The 15,389-nt window shown below is 27.7% G+C and overlaps 1 pseudogene; it reads left to right on the forward strand.

Moving 5' to 3' along the window:
* The first annotated feature begins 6,927 nt into the window (after positions 1-6,927).
* LOC149515986 (cytochrome P450 71AU50-like) lies at positions 6,928-8,661 on the forward strand (annotated as a pseudogene).
* Positions 8,662-15,389: the final 6,728 nt, after the last annotated feature.

Below are 15,389 nucleotides of genomic sequence, written 5' to 3' on the forward strand. Positions count from 1 at the left end.
TGTATTAACGTCAGAGCGTGGACTTAGTTGACAACATCTTGCCCTCCATTGGAGGGCATACCCCTTTCTCACCATTAATTAGCCTTGAGTCCTCGACTTTTGGCCAAGATATTTTATTGGTTTAACTGTTCATAACTATGATGATATGATGTTACTATGGGGTAAATAATACATGTAAATTAGAGAAACCTGCCCACTGCCAACCATTCACATAAGTCTAAAGCCTACAATTTGCATATTTAAGAGTATATCAGTTATCTGATCTCCACCCTACACGTAACATGTTCAATTTGTTATAGAAACTGTGGTAATATTTTATATATAAAATTATTGATACGATGAGATAATAATTATTTTATATTATATTTAATTTGTATTTGAAAAAAGATGATTGTTAAAAGAATTAATGCCTTTATGATATAGAGTTATTCAATTTTTTTCAAGTAAAAAAAATTATTTTTAATCTATAAGATTAAATTTATATATCTAATTATATTTTTAAAAATTATATCAATAATTTAAATTATATAAATTTTTTAAAAAAAATTTTGATAAATAAATAAATTATTTTATTCTAATTTTTGTACTCATCAAACATAAAATATTATGATATTATTTAATCTAATTTTATTTATAATATCATTTTATTCAATTTTATCATAATTTTATATACAAAACATAACCTGAGATCACTATTACCAATTGCACATAAGCTCCGAACAAATAACATTAATGGTTGCATTAAATTTGTTGTCAAAGTAAATTTTTTTGCTAAAATAACCAAAAAACCTCTTAAATTTTATTATTTTATTTAAATAAATCTTTATAATTTTATTACATTAAAATAAATTTTTAATATTTAATTTACACCTAAATAAGTTCTTAACTTTGAATTCGTACTTAAATAAACTCTTAACATGAATTAATTTTTTATTTGAAATAAAGATTTATTTTAATACAACTTTAAATTTAAAAGTTTATTTAAATATAATAAAAAAACAGAGGTTTATATAAGAAAAATGAAATAATTTAAGAATTTTTTAATATTTTAGTCTAAATTTTTTATAGTAGTAATTTTTTGAGTTCCTAATTATTTATACATCTTGAATGAAAATTTTAAATTTTATAAATAAAAGTAAAAGAATGACTTATATACTTTTCTTAATACATTTTTTTATTTTTATAATATATTTTTTAAATATGGGTTATTCTTTTAATTTTATAGATAAAATTTTAAAAAACTTTGGTGACCATCGATAAGATAAGAGAATCTTCATCCATTCAAAAGAAGACATTTGATTCTCAACTCAAGTGGACAACATCCAAGATTTCCATCTATTTTTGTCAGGTTACAACATGCAAAAAGGAAGAAAATCCAAGAAGTGTTCTTGTTCCATATACAAAAAGCAGCCCCCGCCTCTAGGTGTTGGCTATTTTAGGTGTTATATCGAATTTCGACTTAGAGGATATTTTTATAAATATAAAAAAATATATAATTTGAGATAAAGATAAAGGATATTCTTTATGTTTGTATTTCAATAAGTAAATCAATAAAAATCAAGCCAACAAAAAATAGAAAAGAGAGAGAAAGATGAGTGGGATGAACCTAGTTTGTAGATTCAGCTTATTTTGGTTTATAGTAACAGACAATGACAAATAATTCGAAAATTCAGGTTCAGGAAATTGTACTCAAATTTTTACATCAACTTCAGATTCACATCAATTATCTATCCTCAAACCAACAAGTAAGTCGAAGTTGCAAATAAATAATATTAAAAATTAATAAAAAGAAGCTCGACATGGTAAAAAGGAAGTAGACTGATAAGTTACCGATTGAGGATGATCATTAAGGTGCCCACTAGTGAAACTCTTTTTTATTTGGCATTTGAAACAGAGATTGTAATGCCGGTTGAAATTGACCTATCAAACTTAAGAGTTAAATTGGTATTGAAAAAAAAATAAATAAAAAGACGTTTAGGGCCAATCTCGACCTCATCGAATAACAAAGAGAATAACCTTAACATAAATTGTAACCTACCAACAAAAAATAACCAACTATTATAATAAGAAGGTCTGGCGTAAGTTTTGAAATGAGGCTGCATACAAAGTTTTGAAAGCAATTCAAGGTTACGGGGACAATTTTAGTATCTCAAGACAACTGATGGCTACGGGGATATCATTTTATTTAATTCTAATATGTTTTTTATTTATATATTATTAATAATATCTACATATTTTTATAAATGTAATTATATTCAAATTGATTTTTTTGTATATTTTATCTCTGTTATTATTATTATTATTATTATTATTATTATTATTTTATAATTTTATAATTTTTTATTTCATCAAATTTCAATAAGTTAAATTTGTTTTTAAAAAATATGTATTCAAACAAAACAATTATAAATACTAGTATTTTGAATTGATACATTTTAAATTGTTTTTTTTTTTTATTTTTTCAAAATTAAAAAATTTTCTTCCAAACACACTTTTAATATAATGGTTAGGTTTCATAATTATTATATATTATATTATATTATTATTTTTAATTTTTAATTTATTTTTTAAAACATTTATTTTATACATCGACTATGTATGAATGATAAATTGTTAATCAACCAGATAATGCCATTTTATTGAAAAAGTAAAAGTAGGTAAATCCTGGAAAATAAATAAGAAATTTTGTTTATTAAATACTCCTATAAGCAACTTATTGATATTTATTTCAAAAACATGTACACTTTTATCTTTGTTCCCTAATGAAATGACATTCTATGGCTATTATTATTAGTGCTCAAAAATATAAATTCTTTTTAGATTATCTGTATTTCATCTTTCTTACCAAAACAAGCGATGACAAATTTACCTTAATAATATGTAATTAGCTAGTTAAAATGCTAAAACCAATAATAAAAAATTATAAATATTGAAATTTTTTTAAAAAGTTATAATTATAATAAAATATTATATCTATATAATTAATTAAATAATAAATTATTACATTATAATTAAATTGTAATCACTAAGTAATCAATTCACCAGTTAAAAACAAGAAGTTGGCAGGAAAAAAAGAATCTATTACCACAAATTTCCATAACCTTATCTTTCCGTGGCTTTATGTATTTTTCTGTACACCACACTTTGCACAAGTTGGAAACAGCCTGTTTGATGGATGACCAGATTGACAAGTAGGCCATTCTTCTTCTTTATTTTCCTTGAACGTTTCTATGTGGGCCGTGGCCTTGGATCTCAAAGACTGACTAGAAATTCTATCTTGTATGTCTATATACAATAATAACATACCAAACTTCAATTGAAAATGAAGAAAAAAAATAGAATAACCAATCTGTATGTTATTAATGCTCTATTTAGATATGATTTTAACGTACAAATCCCTTCCAAAAGATAAAAATGGCCCCTTCAAAAAAGAGTTTTTTTTATGATTAAAAAGTTTAAAATTTTAAATAAAAAATTCAATTCTCAATTGTTTTAAATTTTGTGTATTAAATATATGTTAAAAAATTATTTAAACAATTGTTTGATTATTACAGTGTTATAAAGTATCATAACTTCACTTCGTTGTTGTTTTACACCTTAAATAAATAATATTATATAAAAAATTACTTAAAATTTAAAATAAATAATTAATTAATATAGTTCAGGCTTTGTTTATTATTAATCTTTTAGAACAAATTTTGAAAAGTGATTAAGGTATATTTCTTGTTGATATGTTGATTAACCTTTTGTTGATTCTTTAGATTTTACTATCTAATTTAAAGAATATTTTTCAGCGATAAAATTGTTAAAATAAAGTTTCGCAATAAATTCTGAAAAAAGTTTTTTGTGAATAATCTTATTTTATAAATTAAAAGAAAATTTAATGAAACTTTATACTCAAATGATTTTTTTTTTCACGAAATATCGTGGTATATTTTTAATAGTTCTATTTTTTATATTTCAATACTTTGAATTTTTTTATGAATGTCGTTTATAATGACGTATATGAAATATTATATTTCACATATATTAACTTTTGATAAAATAATAATATATTATATATTAAATAAAAAATTTCAGATTACATATTTTATTTTATGTTATCCTCCTCTAACTCGAAATCTTAGATACATCATTATAATATACATAAATATAAAAATATATATTTATATTTATATCATCACCTTTAAGCGTCAACTCCTATTCATAGAGCACTAAGTTGCACAGTCTAGGTGTTGTAATAATAATTAGCGGTGTTAATTTCTCCAATACAATCCCAAATTTTTCCGTAGTATCCGGTTTTTCACCATCTGGCATTTTCCACTCGAACATATGCAAGAAAGTAGCCAACATGTACATTAACATCCTCTCCCACAAGCGAAGCCCTGCGCATGTTTAAAAATTTTTCTTTCGAACGCATTTTTAATTTTTGTTTGGTAAAAAAAAATTTAAAGTAAATAAATTACTCGATTCTTCAGGGCAAAGTAAAATAAATTACACTTGACAACTTAAAACAAATAAATATAAGTCATATATTTAAGATAATTTCAATAAATAACTATTAGTAAGACTTGAACCAAAAATTTTTTCATCGAAAAGAACGAATCTTAACTCATTAAATCAATCACTTATTAATTATTTTTAATGTATTGATTAGGTTTCATAATTATTATATATTACATTATTATTTTTAATTTTTAATTTATTTTTTTTTAAAATTATTTTATACATTGACTATGTATGAACGATAAATTGTTAATCAACCAAATAATACCATTTTATTAAAAAACAAAAGTTGGTAAATCCTTGAAAATAAATAAGACATTTGATTTATTAAATACTCCTATAAGCAACTTATTGATATTTATTTCAGACATGTACACTTTTATCTTTGTTCCCTCATGAAATGACATTTTATGGTTGTTATTATTGGCGCTAAAAAATATAAATTCTTTTTTACCAAAACAAGCGCTAATAAATTTACCCTAATAATATGTAATTAGCTAGTTAGAATGCTAAAACCAATAATGAAAAATTACAATTATTAAATTTTTTTTGAAAAGTTATAATCATAATAAAATATTATATTTATATAATTAATTAAATAATAAATTATTACATCATAATTAAATTATAATCACTAAATAATCAATTATCTAATAAAAAATAAGTTGACAGGAAAAATAAAAACATAATAAAATATTTTTTGAAATTACAAGTATTGCTTTTATAACGCAACAAGTTGGCAGGAAAAACAAAAACAAAAAATTTATTACCACAATTTTCCATAACCTTATCTTCACGTGGCTTTATGTATTTTTCTGTACATCACACTTGTCATTTCCAAGCATCATCATTCTTTTGCCCAAAAAAAGGCACGGAAATCCAGTTGCTTGTTTTTAAGTCATGGCCCTGTTGGATTCAGACTCCTTCAAAGAAGTCCAAGAATTGTTGGAATGCGAGTAAAAGATTGTTTTTAACCACATTAATGATTAAATTAAAATCTCAGTTATTAATAAAATAAAAAAAATGGAAACGTTTGAATATTCTTCCATCGTGTTAAGCATAATAAGACAAATTTTTATTTGATACTGTTTATTTATGAGAAAGATTTAGACGAAATTTTTAGATAAAATTTGTAAAGATTTCAATTAAAAATAATTAACCAATTAAAAGATCTTATTAGATTAATAAAATATGCAAAATTTAAAAAAATTTGATGTATTTTTTATATAGTATTTTTAATAAAAATTTTAACAGATTTTTTATTGATAAATAAATATTAATTAAATTTAAATTATAAATAAAATTTTATTTTTTTATATATTATTATTTTTAATTAATTTTATTAATTTACACGATTAAATTTTTTTATTAAAATTTCAACTGAATCTTTTATATTAAAAAATTTTAAGAAATTTACCTTAAACTGTTTAAACTTTTTCTTTTTAATAGTAGGATTCTGTATTCAAACATTTCTCTTTCAACTTTCAAGACGAAAATAGTTTGTTAATTGAAAATTTGTCCATCAACGATATGCTTTTGTCAAAGTAAATTACATATATATATATATATAACTATTCCTAAACAAGTGTTAATGTAAACAATATGTGATTGTAATATAAAAAAAAAGTAATTTAACAAATATTGGGTGAGCTCAATGCTCAAAATCAAGACAACTCTTCCAAAAAAATGCGTGCACTAGGATAAATTATCATTTATATTATTTTAACATATGAATTCATAATTTTTTTTAAATATAATTTATATTTAATTAATATAAACTTACACGTGTATAAATATTATTACAAATAAAAATTATGCAAAATTTTTTTTTTAATTTGATTGAATGCAGATTTTTATTTATTTTATCATTCTATTCCTGCTCAATAATATATTATTTATTATGGATTTGAAATTTTGTCAAATTTTTTGAAAAAATCAAAATGTGTTAAATAAAAAGGTCATGATACGACAGTGAGAAGCCTCTAGAAAACATTTAGAGATAGTTTATTTGTTGATATATGCTTTTAGTTTTTGCTATTTGTTTTAGATTTTGTATTCAAATTTTTTTAAAAACAAATAAAAGTAGCAATCAAATGAAAATATGATTGTACATTCATGCTACACTGATGCAGTATTCAATTAAAAATTTCCAAGTTTAACAGCTTTTTATTTATAAATTGTTAATTAAAATTTTAGAAAGTAATGTTTCAAAACTTCGAAAATTAAAAGTGAAATTAAAAGATATATGAGACTACAACGTTGGTAAATCATGGTTCTTTCAAAGTTGCATTTGTCCCCAAATTAAATCACCTACTGCTATAAATCATGCCTACTACTTTCTAGTTACTTCGGCATTTTGGCCAAAAAAAGAAAACCATTTTAGCTTACAATTTCTTCGTTTCTTTTGTTCCTCCTAGAATAATGTGGCTAACAGCCTACACCTTGTTTTCATGGCTGTTGGATGGCAGCACCCAGAAAGATGGACCGCTTCGAGCAGTCTTCTCACTTCTGATTGCAATGTTAGAAATCTCACTGTGGCACCTCTGGACTAATAGGAAGTCAAACAAGCCAATTACTCCGTTGCCGCCTGGCCTCCGTGGCTTGCCGATAGTGGGATACCTTCCATTTCTTGGAACTGACAATCTTCACCTGGTCTTTACAGAATTGGCTGGAGTCTACGGTCCTATCTTCAAACTTTGGCTTGGAAACAAACTATACGTGGTAATTAGCTCACCATCGCTAGCAAAAGAAGTGGTTCGCGACCATGATATAACATTTTCTTAGCGGGATCCTACCATTGCTGCACAGATTTCTACCTTTGGCTGCAATGATTGCATTTGACTCCTACAGCAGTCCCAGCTGGAAAAAGAAGCTCAAAATTCTTGCAAGCGAGATGCTTAGCAGCGGTAGCCTGAATGCCTGTTATGGTCTAAGAAAAGAACAAGTAATGAATACCATTGGGGAAGTCTATAAAAACGTTGGCAAGCCAATTGATATTGGTGAATTATCATACTTAACGTCAATCAATGCGGTCACCAGCATGGTGCGGGGATGAAAACCTGGAGGAGAGAAAGGGGCTACGATTGAGGGGCACTTCAAAGAGTTTTCTTCAGAATTAATGATGTTGTTGGGAAAACCAAACGTTTCTGATATTTCCCCGCAATTGCACGGCTTGACTTGCAAGGTGTTGAGAGGGGAGTGAAGAAAATCTCTCATTTCTTCAATCAACTTTTGGAGACTGTAATTGAACTAAGAATGAACGTGGCCACCGACAAGGATAAAGTTGATGGAAAGAGTGAACAAAAATAGACTTCTTGCAGATGCTCTTGGAACTCAACAAAAATGAACATAGCGCATCATTTATTACAATGAATCAAGTTAAGGGTATGCTTATGGTAATATTTTTTTATCATGCCTCAATTTTCCTACTTTTTGTTCTGGTTTCTGATTTGGGTAATTGGTGCTAATAATTTTTAACTAGGACATTGTGGTTGGTCTAACGGATACTACATCAACTATGGTGGAGTGGACAATGGCAGAGCTAAAACAACATACAGAAATAATGGAAAAAGTGAAGAAAGAACTAGCTGATGTTGTTGGGCTAGACAGCACCGTTGAAGAGTTTCACTTGCCTAATTTAGGATACCTAAATGCGGTGACAAAGGACACCTTCCGATTGCATCCAGCCCTGCCCTCCTTGTTCCCCGTTGTTCTGGCCAATCAATCACTGTCGGTGGCTAGACCATACCAAAGGGCAGCAGGGTCTTCTTAAATATACGGTCCATTCACAGGGACCCCCATATTTCGGACAATCCTTCAGAATTTCAGCCTGAGAGGTTCCTGAATGATCCTGAAAAATTTGATTATTATGGAAATGATTTACGGTACATGCCATTTGTCTCTGGAAGGAGAAAGTGTCCTGGAATTCCTCTGGGGGAGAAGATGCTATATTTCATATTGGCCTCATTGCTGCGTTCTTTTGAGTGGAAATTGCCACAGGGCACAGAGCATGACCTGTCCGGCAAATTTGGAATTGTTGTGAAGAAAAAGAAGCCTTTACTTCTGATTCCGACACCAAGGTTACCTAATCTTGAGCTCTACAGAAAGTAACTGCTATAATGTACATGTACTATGCGACTATTGTATCTCTTTCATATTAATTACAATGCTTTTAGCAAATTTCTGTTGTCTATAGCTGGTTCAGGCAACAGTGCCATGCAACCAATTAAAGTCAAAAAATAAAATGAAATATATTGATACATGCCATTGAGTCAGTCGACTGGCGTGTTGCTGTAGGCTGGTTAACAGATCGGGAACGAGGGTCTCAACCAACCCTAGGCGGCATGATTCTGTGGCCTAGGACTCTGGGTATTAAATATATAGCATAACCATATAAAAAACGGGTGGGATGTGGTTTTTTTTTTGGTTCATCGGTGGGATGTAGTTTTATGTGTTCAATAGTTCTAATTTCTAATAGAATAGATGTGACTCGTGTTATTTGCTTCTTGTTTGCATCCATGGTAACATTAAGTATAGGATATATATTTGCTTAAAGCGTATATATGACCGTCCGGAGTTGATAAATCGAGATACCATTTCAATAGCAATGCCTGAATTATACTTGTCAAAGCGTAAATGTATGCCATGTCTCTTTCCACGAATCATCTCCAATTTTCACACGATCTCTTTCACTCACCCACTAATGTCTCACCCCTGTAATAACTCCAAATAAAGCTCTCAAAGTCCCAGTCTAATTTGGCTTGTTTTCAGCTTTCAAATATCTGTAGTCTCTACTTATACTAAGTGGACTGCTACAAAAGTAATATTCCATTTCAATGGCAATGCCTAAATTATACAAGTTGTGATCCGGAAGCTGGCAATTCTGACCGCTCAATTCATTCCTTGATTTACATTTTTCAACAAAACAAACACTCTATTTTTCCTAATGTCGAGAGTCGAGACGGATAATTACTCAGAGCAAGCTTCAACATCACCGTGAGTTGAGAGACCCTTCCATTCCCCTACTCTTGCAAGCTTGATATTAAATGCTTTTACCTTTTGGTAAATTTGCCATTTTCATAATATATATACACAACCGAAAACTCAAGTTTCTATAAGCCCGTTGGGTTACCTTATTTAAGACCAAGAAAGCCGAAAAAAATTTCCTTTTTGGGCCTAATGAAATGAAAGTGAGATATCCATATCCTTCTTGATTTCATTTTATAACCATTTGCGTTTCTAATATTTTTCAGTATTGTAATTTAGATAATGTTTTTTCACGATTGCAATATATCCCAGAAAACGTGACGTTACATGTATCTATACTTATATATAAAAGTAATCTTGAGCCGATCAAATTTCAATTTTACTGCCACGTCGGCAATTTCACTGTTCATCAGCTGAACCTGCATCAACCTCCCATTTCCCACCGCTGGTCACGAAAAGTCAAACCCTTGCAAACCACAAAATTCCATTTGACCAGCTCCACCCACAATTCCCCACCACCGAAACCCATTTTGAACCATCAACCACCGTTACACAAGCTCAAAACAGCCGTTGACAACCCTCATTCTACAGGCCTAAAACCACAAAAAAAATCACAAAAAAGGGAAAAAAAATCTCATCCCCTTTCGGGGAGCAACAACTCCAAAAGCCAAAAAAAAAAAAATTATAACATAAGAGAAGGAGAGAGGGCTTTCGGTTTGGGTAATTTGGAAGGATTTTAGGTCTTTTTTTTTTTTTTTTAGAAAGGAAGAAGGAACCGAGATGGGATAAGGTATGGGGGGCGGCGCGTTGGTGGTGGCGTCGACGACTGGCGGCTGAGAGGAGGCTCAGTCTCGGTGTCGGCAGAAGCAGGGGAAATGAACGAAAAAAAGAGAAGAGAAAGAAAAAGGAGGAGAAGAAGGAAGGAAAAAAAAAGAAAAAAAGGGTTGTGGCTGACCCGAAATGGATCCTCCGATTGAATCAACCCGGCCCGGTTCAATCCCAGTTTAGCTGATGGCAACGGGTCGAAACAGGTTTTTATTCTTGAATTCGATCAGATTTTATAATCATAAAATTCGTACTCTTACTTGATTTCAAAATTTTTAAAATTTTTTTATTTGAACTCGATCCGAATTCGACATTGTATAAATCATATCCGATCCGACTCGAAATTAATAAAATATTAATTTTTAAAATATAAAATATTATTTTTAAATATAAATATATAAATATATATAAATAAAAAATTTTAAAAATAATTTTTTATATAATATCAGATCAGATCGAGTTTACTTAAAACCCGAATCGATTCAAATCTGATTTTCACTTATTAATACACGACTCAAATTGAAATTCGATTTTTTTTTAAAAAATCGATCTTATAAAATCAGATCAGATCAAAACCCGTTGATTTCAGGTTGGACTACCAACCCTACCCATAAATCCATTGTGGGCTTCCTTTTGTGAGCAATTAAATACATAGTCAGACAAAAGTAACAAAACAAAGAATATGATTTTTTTTTATAAATATTTTAGATTAAAATATTAAAAAAAATTTTAATTATTTTATCTTTTGTAAGTAAACCTTTATATTTTTATCGTATTCAAATAAATTTTTATTATTTAATTTGTATTCAAATAAATTTTTATTTGAAACAAAAATTAATTTATATTAAAAATTTATTTAAATAAAATTAAAAGTTATTTAGATATAAATTAAAGGTTATGAATTTATTTAAATGCAAATTAAAGTTTAATAACTTATTTAGGTATAACAAAACTACAAGAATTTATTTAAATAAAGCAATAAAATTTGGAGAATTTTGTTATTTTAGCCAAAATTTTATAAATTTTAGAAACAAACTTTCAAGATTATAATCATCAATTCTGTTTTATTTATTTGACAATCTCCCATAACCAAAAACTCATTACATCTAATAACTCTCTCTCACATTCTCTTAAGGTGTATTGTAATTTTCTTAACAACACACATTTAACTCTAAACATAACCACAAATTTATAGGCATAAAAAACCTTCCTTAACTAATATATCAAAATTAAAAGTTAATTGCTAAGTAGCTTTTTAATCAAAATTAAAAGTTAATTATTAAGTAATTTTTTAATTAAGATACGTAATCTTAAACAATCATAATTAAATGTGAGATTACAGTATTTAAGGTCCCAAGCTTTGTTCAAAAAATCTTGATCATGCTGATACTTTACTTGAGAAATCCTAATATAGCTTATTAGACTCTACTCAATAACTGGTTATAATTCAAAGAATCCTAATCAAAACTAAACTTTGTTAAACTATTTTCAACAAACGTGAAGGTAAAACTTACTTTAAGCAATGCATGAGGCATGAGGTTCATGCACAAAATACATGTGAAAAAGACTGTGTATGCATGTCATGTATGCTTAGGTTAAGTTTACATTGTGCTATTATCAACTTACAAACAATGATACAATATTCTTATGCTGCTCAAATGATGTATCTAGGGTAGAAACCATGCCCGCAGCATAGCGTGGGTCTCCCTCTAATAATAATATAAAGCAGAATGAAGCAAAACGAAAGAAGATTTGGACTTATCTGTTGTTTAATTTCAACATGCATAAAAGCGATGTTTTAGTTTTTAAAACAATTTTTTTTGGGTAAGTTTTTCAAAGATTAATTTAGGTAAAGAAAATTTTGATGTGCTAATAAAAAAAATTGCTTATATTAGATTGGTTAATTTGGTAAGTCCGAACGTATCTTGTAGATTCATAATTTTTTTTTTAAACAATTACGTAGATAGCTAAATATCACATAAACTTCATGATAAATCGAATAAATTATAATTTATATGTACAAAATTCCATATCATATTCATTATATTTGAACAATTACATAGGTGAATATCATAAAACTTTGATGATGAGTTTGACAAATCAAGATGCTACATGCTATTTAATTCTCATACAACTCGATATACAAGTTACATGTATAAAAAATAACTATCATAAGTAAGTATTATATTTATATAAAAAAATTATTGAATTAAACTAAATTAACAAATGAACCAACAAACATGTATATGATAAAGGACAAACCAATATAAAATTGAATCAAATTCGTAAACAATAAAATTTGAATTTGAAACCTCAAAATTGCAAGATCTTTCTGCCAAGTCCGTAAACTTTTTTTCCTGAAGGGCCAAGTTAAATACTTGATGTCTTTCTAACAAAACAATATTAAAGTTTTTATATTCAATTTTTTGAATATTTTTAGAATGAACTTCGTGATTTGAACTTTTAATGTTAGGTATAAATGAAGATGGTTCATGTTCAATTTTTCTTTAATATTAATCAATAATTTATCTCTTTAACATATTGATAATAACTCATAAATATAATTAAAATTTGAACTATAGCAAATACATTGATAATTTGATAATACAACATTCAAATATACTAAACTATTCCATAAAACTTGCAAGGATGGGTCCGACCGATAAAAATTAAAAATATATTTTTGGACCCATAACTTTTGCGCATGCATATTGAAAGAAAATAAAGATAAAAGAAAATCAGATATTTCTACTCGGAAAGGGATAACATGAGAAATCAAATAATTCAAATAAAGTTGCTGATGAATCTTTTGAATTTCCAATTATAGAATATCTTTATATCTTATCCCGTACGTTGAAAATTTTACATAAATAACATTAGAATTTTGGTGAAATCAAACCATGAAAAAAGGTGCCCTGAACGTTGATCTCAGTTGATAATTAAAAAATTCCATGGAACGGAACGTACAAAACCTGAAAAGTGTCTATGATGACTTTTGACCATGTCTGGGAAGCACGCCGTTGTGTTGCCGCAGCCGTCCCTAGCATTGCAAAAGTAGGAGCTGGAAGAAGGCCCATATATAGTCCTCGGCCATTGCCCATTGGACGATGACTTTTTGCCACTCGAGTAAGTCCAAGTCCAAAAAGAAATGCCGCCTTGAATCTAATGACGTGCGAGCCCAAAATTTTTTATTCCCTGTTTCCTCTTTTTCAAAGAGCATTCATTGAACAAAATAACTATCCTGTCATCCTTTCTTCTCTTACTACTTTTGTTCCCTCACCAGCCATGACAAATTAATACTAGTGCTACTTGTTTAACGATTTCTTTTTCTTCTTTTGTTTTTATCATTATTATTTTTTGGCAACGGAGCCAAACCCTAAACTTAAGAGGATTTGCAAGTGCATCAAATCCTAAGCATATATGAATTTACCTCTTAACAGAAATGAGCAAATCATTTGAACAAATAAAATAAAAGTAAAAAGTGAAATTTTGGTATTTGTAGAGATCATTTTATTTTTTATATATAATGTATATAGGGTACTTAATATTAATATTATCATAATGCACATATATAGGGTTTTTTACCTGCTAAACATGTTGCTAATTAATCCACTATTGCATAGAATTGTTAATCCATAAAGCAATGGATGATCTATAGATGTGTAAATCATAGTACTAGTATTCTTCTAGGGAAGTTTTGATTCCAATGGCTGTGCCCATCTACTCCGACTACCAGTTAACTCTGTCGTTTTACTTGAATTCTTACAAACTGACGAACACGTGCTTTGATCTTTACGAAAATTAATTAGACCACTGTTCTTTCATAATTTTTTTTTCTTCTGATGACTGTAAATCTTCAAAATTTTTGGGGGGTAACCAATATTCTACTAATGACTGTTTATGTATTTTCTTTGATCTTTACGAACACGTGCTTTGATCTCTACGAATATTAATTAGACCATTGATTTTTCATAGTTCTTTTTTTTTTCTTTCTCTTCTAATGACTGTAAATCTTCAAAATATTGGGGTGGTAACCAATATTCTAGTACTCCCCAGCAATATTAGACTGTGCACTTCCTGGTTACCTCTGTGTTTCATTCCAAACAAGTATTGCTTTCCTAATTTCGAAAGTCCACAAGAACTTCGTAAAAAAGGAAATTATGACCACAAACCTTATCCTCACGTGGCTTTTATGTTTTTTTCTGTACATCAAACTTGTCATTTCCAAATATCATAAAAGTTTTGCCTAGAAAAATCACTGAAATCAATCGCTTGTTTGATTAAGGAGTTTTCAAAGACGTCCAAAAGTTACTGGAGCTGGGTTAGAATTCAAGCGTTGTTTTAAAATTTTTTATTTTATTTTATTTTTTATAAAATTTATCTAATTAAAAAACAAATAATGAAAAGTTAAAAAAAATAAATTAAGATGACACGGCAATCCGTCTCATATTCCTACAAAATTTATATAGTAAAAAATAAAAAATAAAAAATCATAAAAAATGTCATACGAATATCTATATTGAATTTAAAATATTAATTTTTAATTTTAATTTAAAATATATAAATATAAAATTAAATTAATATTAAAAAATATATGAAATGAGTCTGAACAAATAATTCTAATCATGCTTTCTTCACAATTTCGTTTCTCATAAAAAAATCGATTTGCTCCAATTTGATCTTGATTTAAAAAAATCAATTTCTATCGGATCTAGATGTATTAAATCCCATCGAATTCAAATTATTTTGGTATACCTATCAATGACTTTTTTTTTTTTTCATAATTTATCTAATAAAAAATAAAAAATAGCTAAAATAAAAAAAATCAAACGGGAATACGACATGGACATCTCAATTGGTTTTTTTTTTTCACAAAATTAATTTAATATAAAAGGGTATAAAAAGAAAAATAAACACCATTAATCTGGTTGAGATGTAAGATAAGATCTTATCCGAACGAAATAAAACACATAGAATATGAGTTATTTTGTTAGAATCACCACAGCTCTGATATCATTTGTTAGGTAAAAATCATAATCCAATCAAACAAATGAAGTGAAATTAAATAATCC

This window comes from Durio zibethinus, chromosome 11 (genome assembly GCF_047325235.1).
Source record: "Durio zibethinus cultivar Kanyao isolate XHJ-2024 chromosome 11, ASM4732523v1, whole genome shotgun sequence".
Lineage (NCBI taxonomy): Eukaryota > Viridiplantae > Streptophyta > Magnoliopsida > Malvales > Malvaceae > Durio > Durio zibethinus.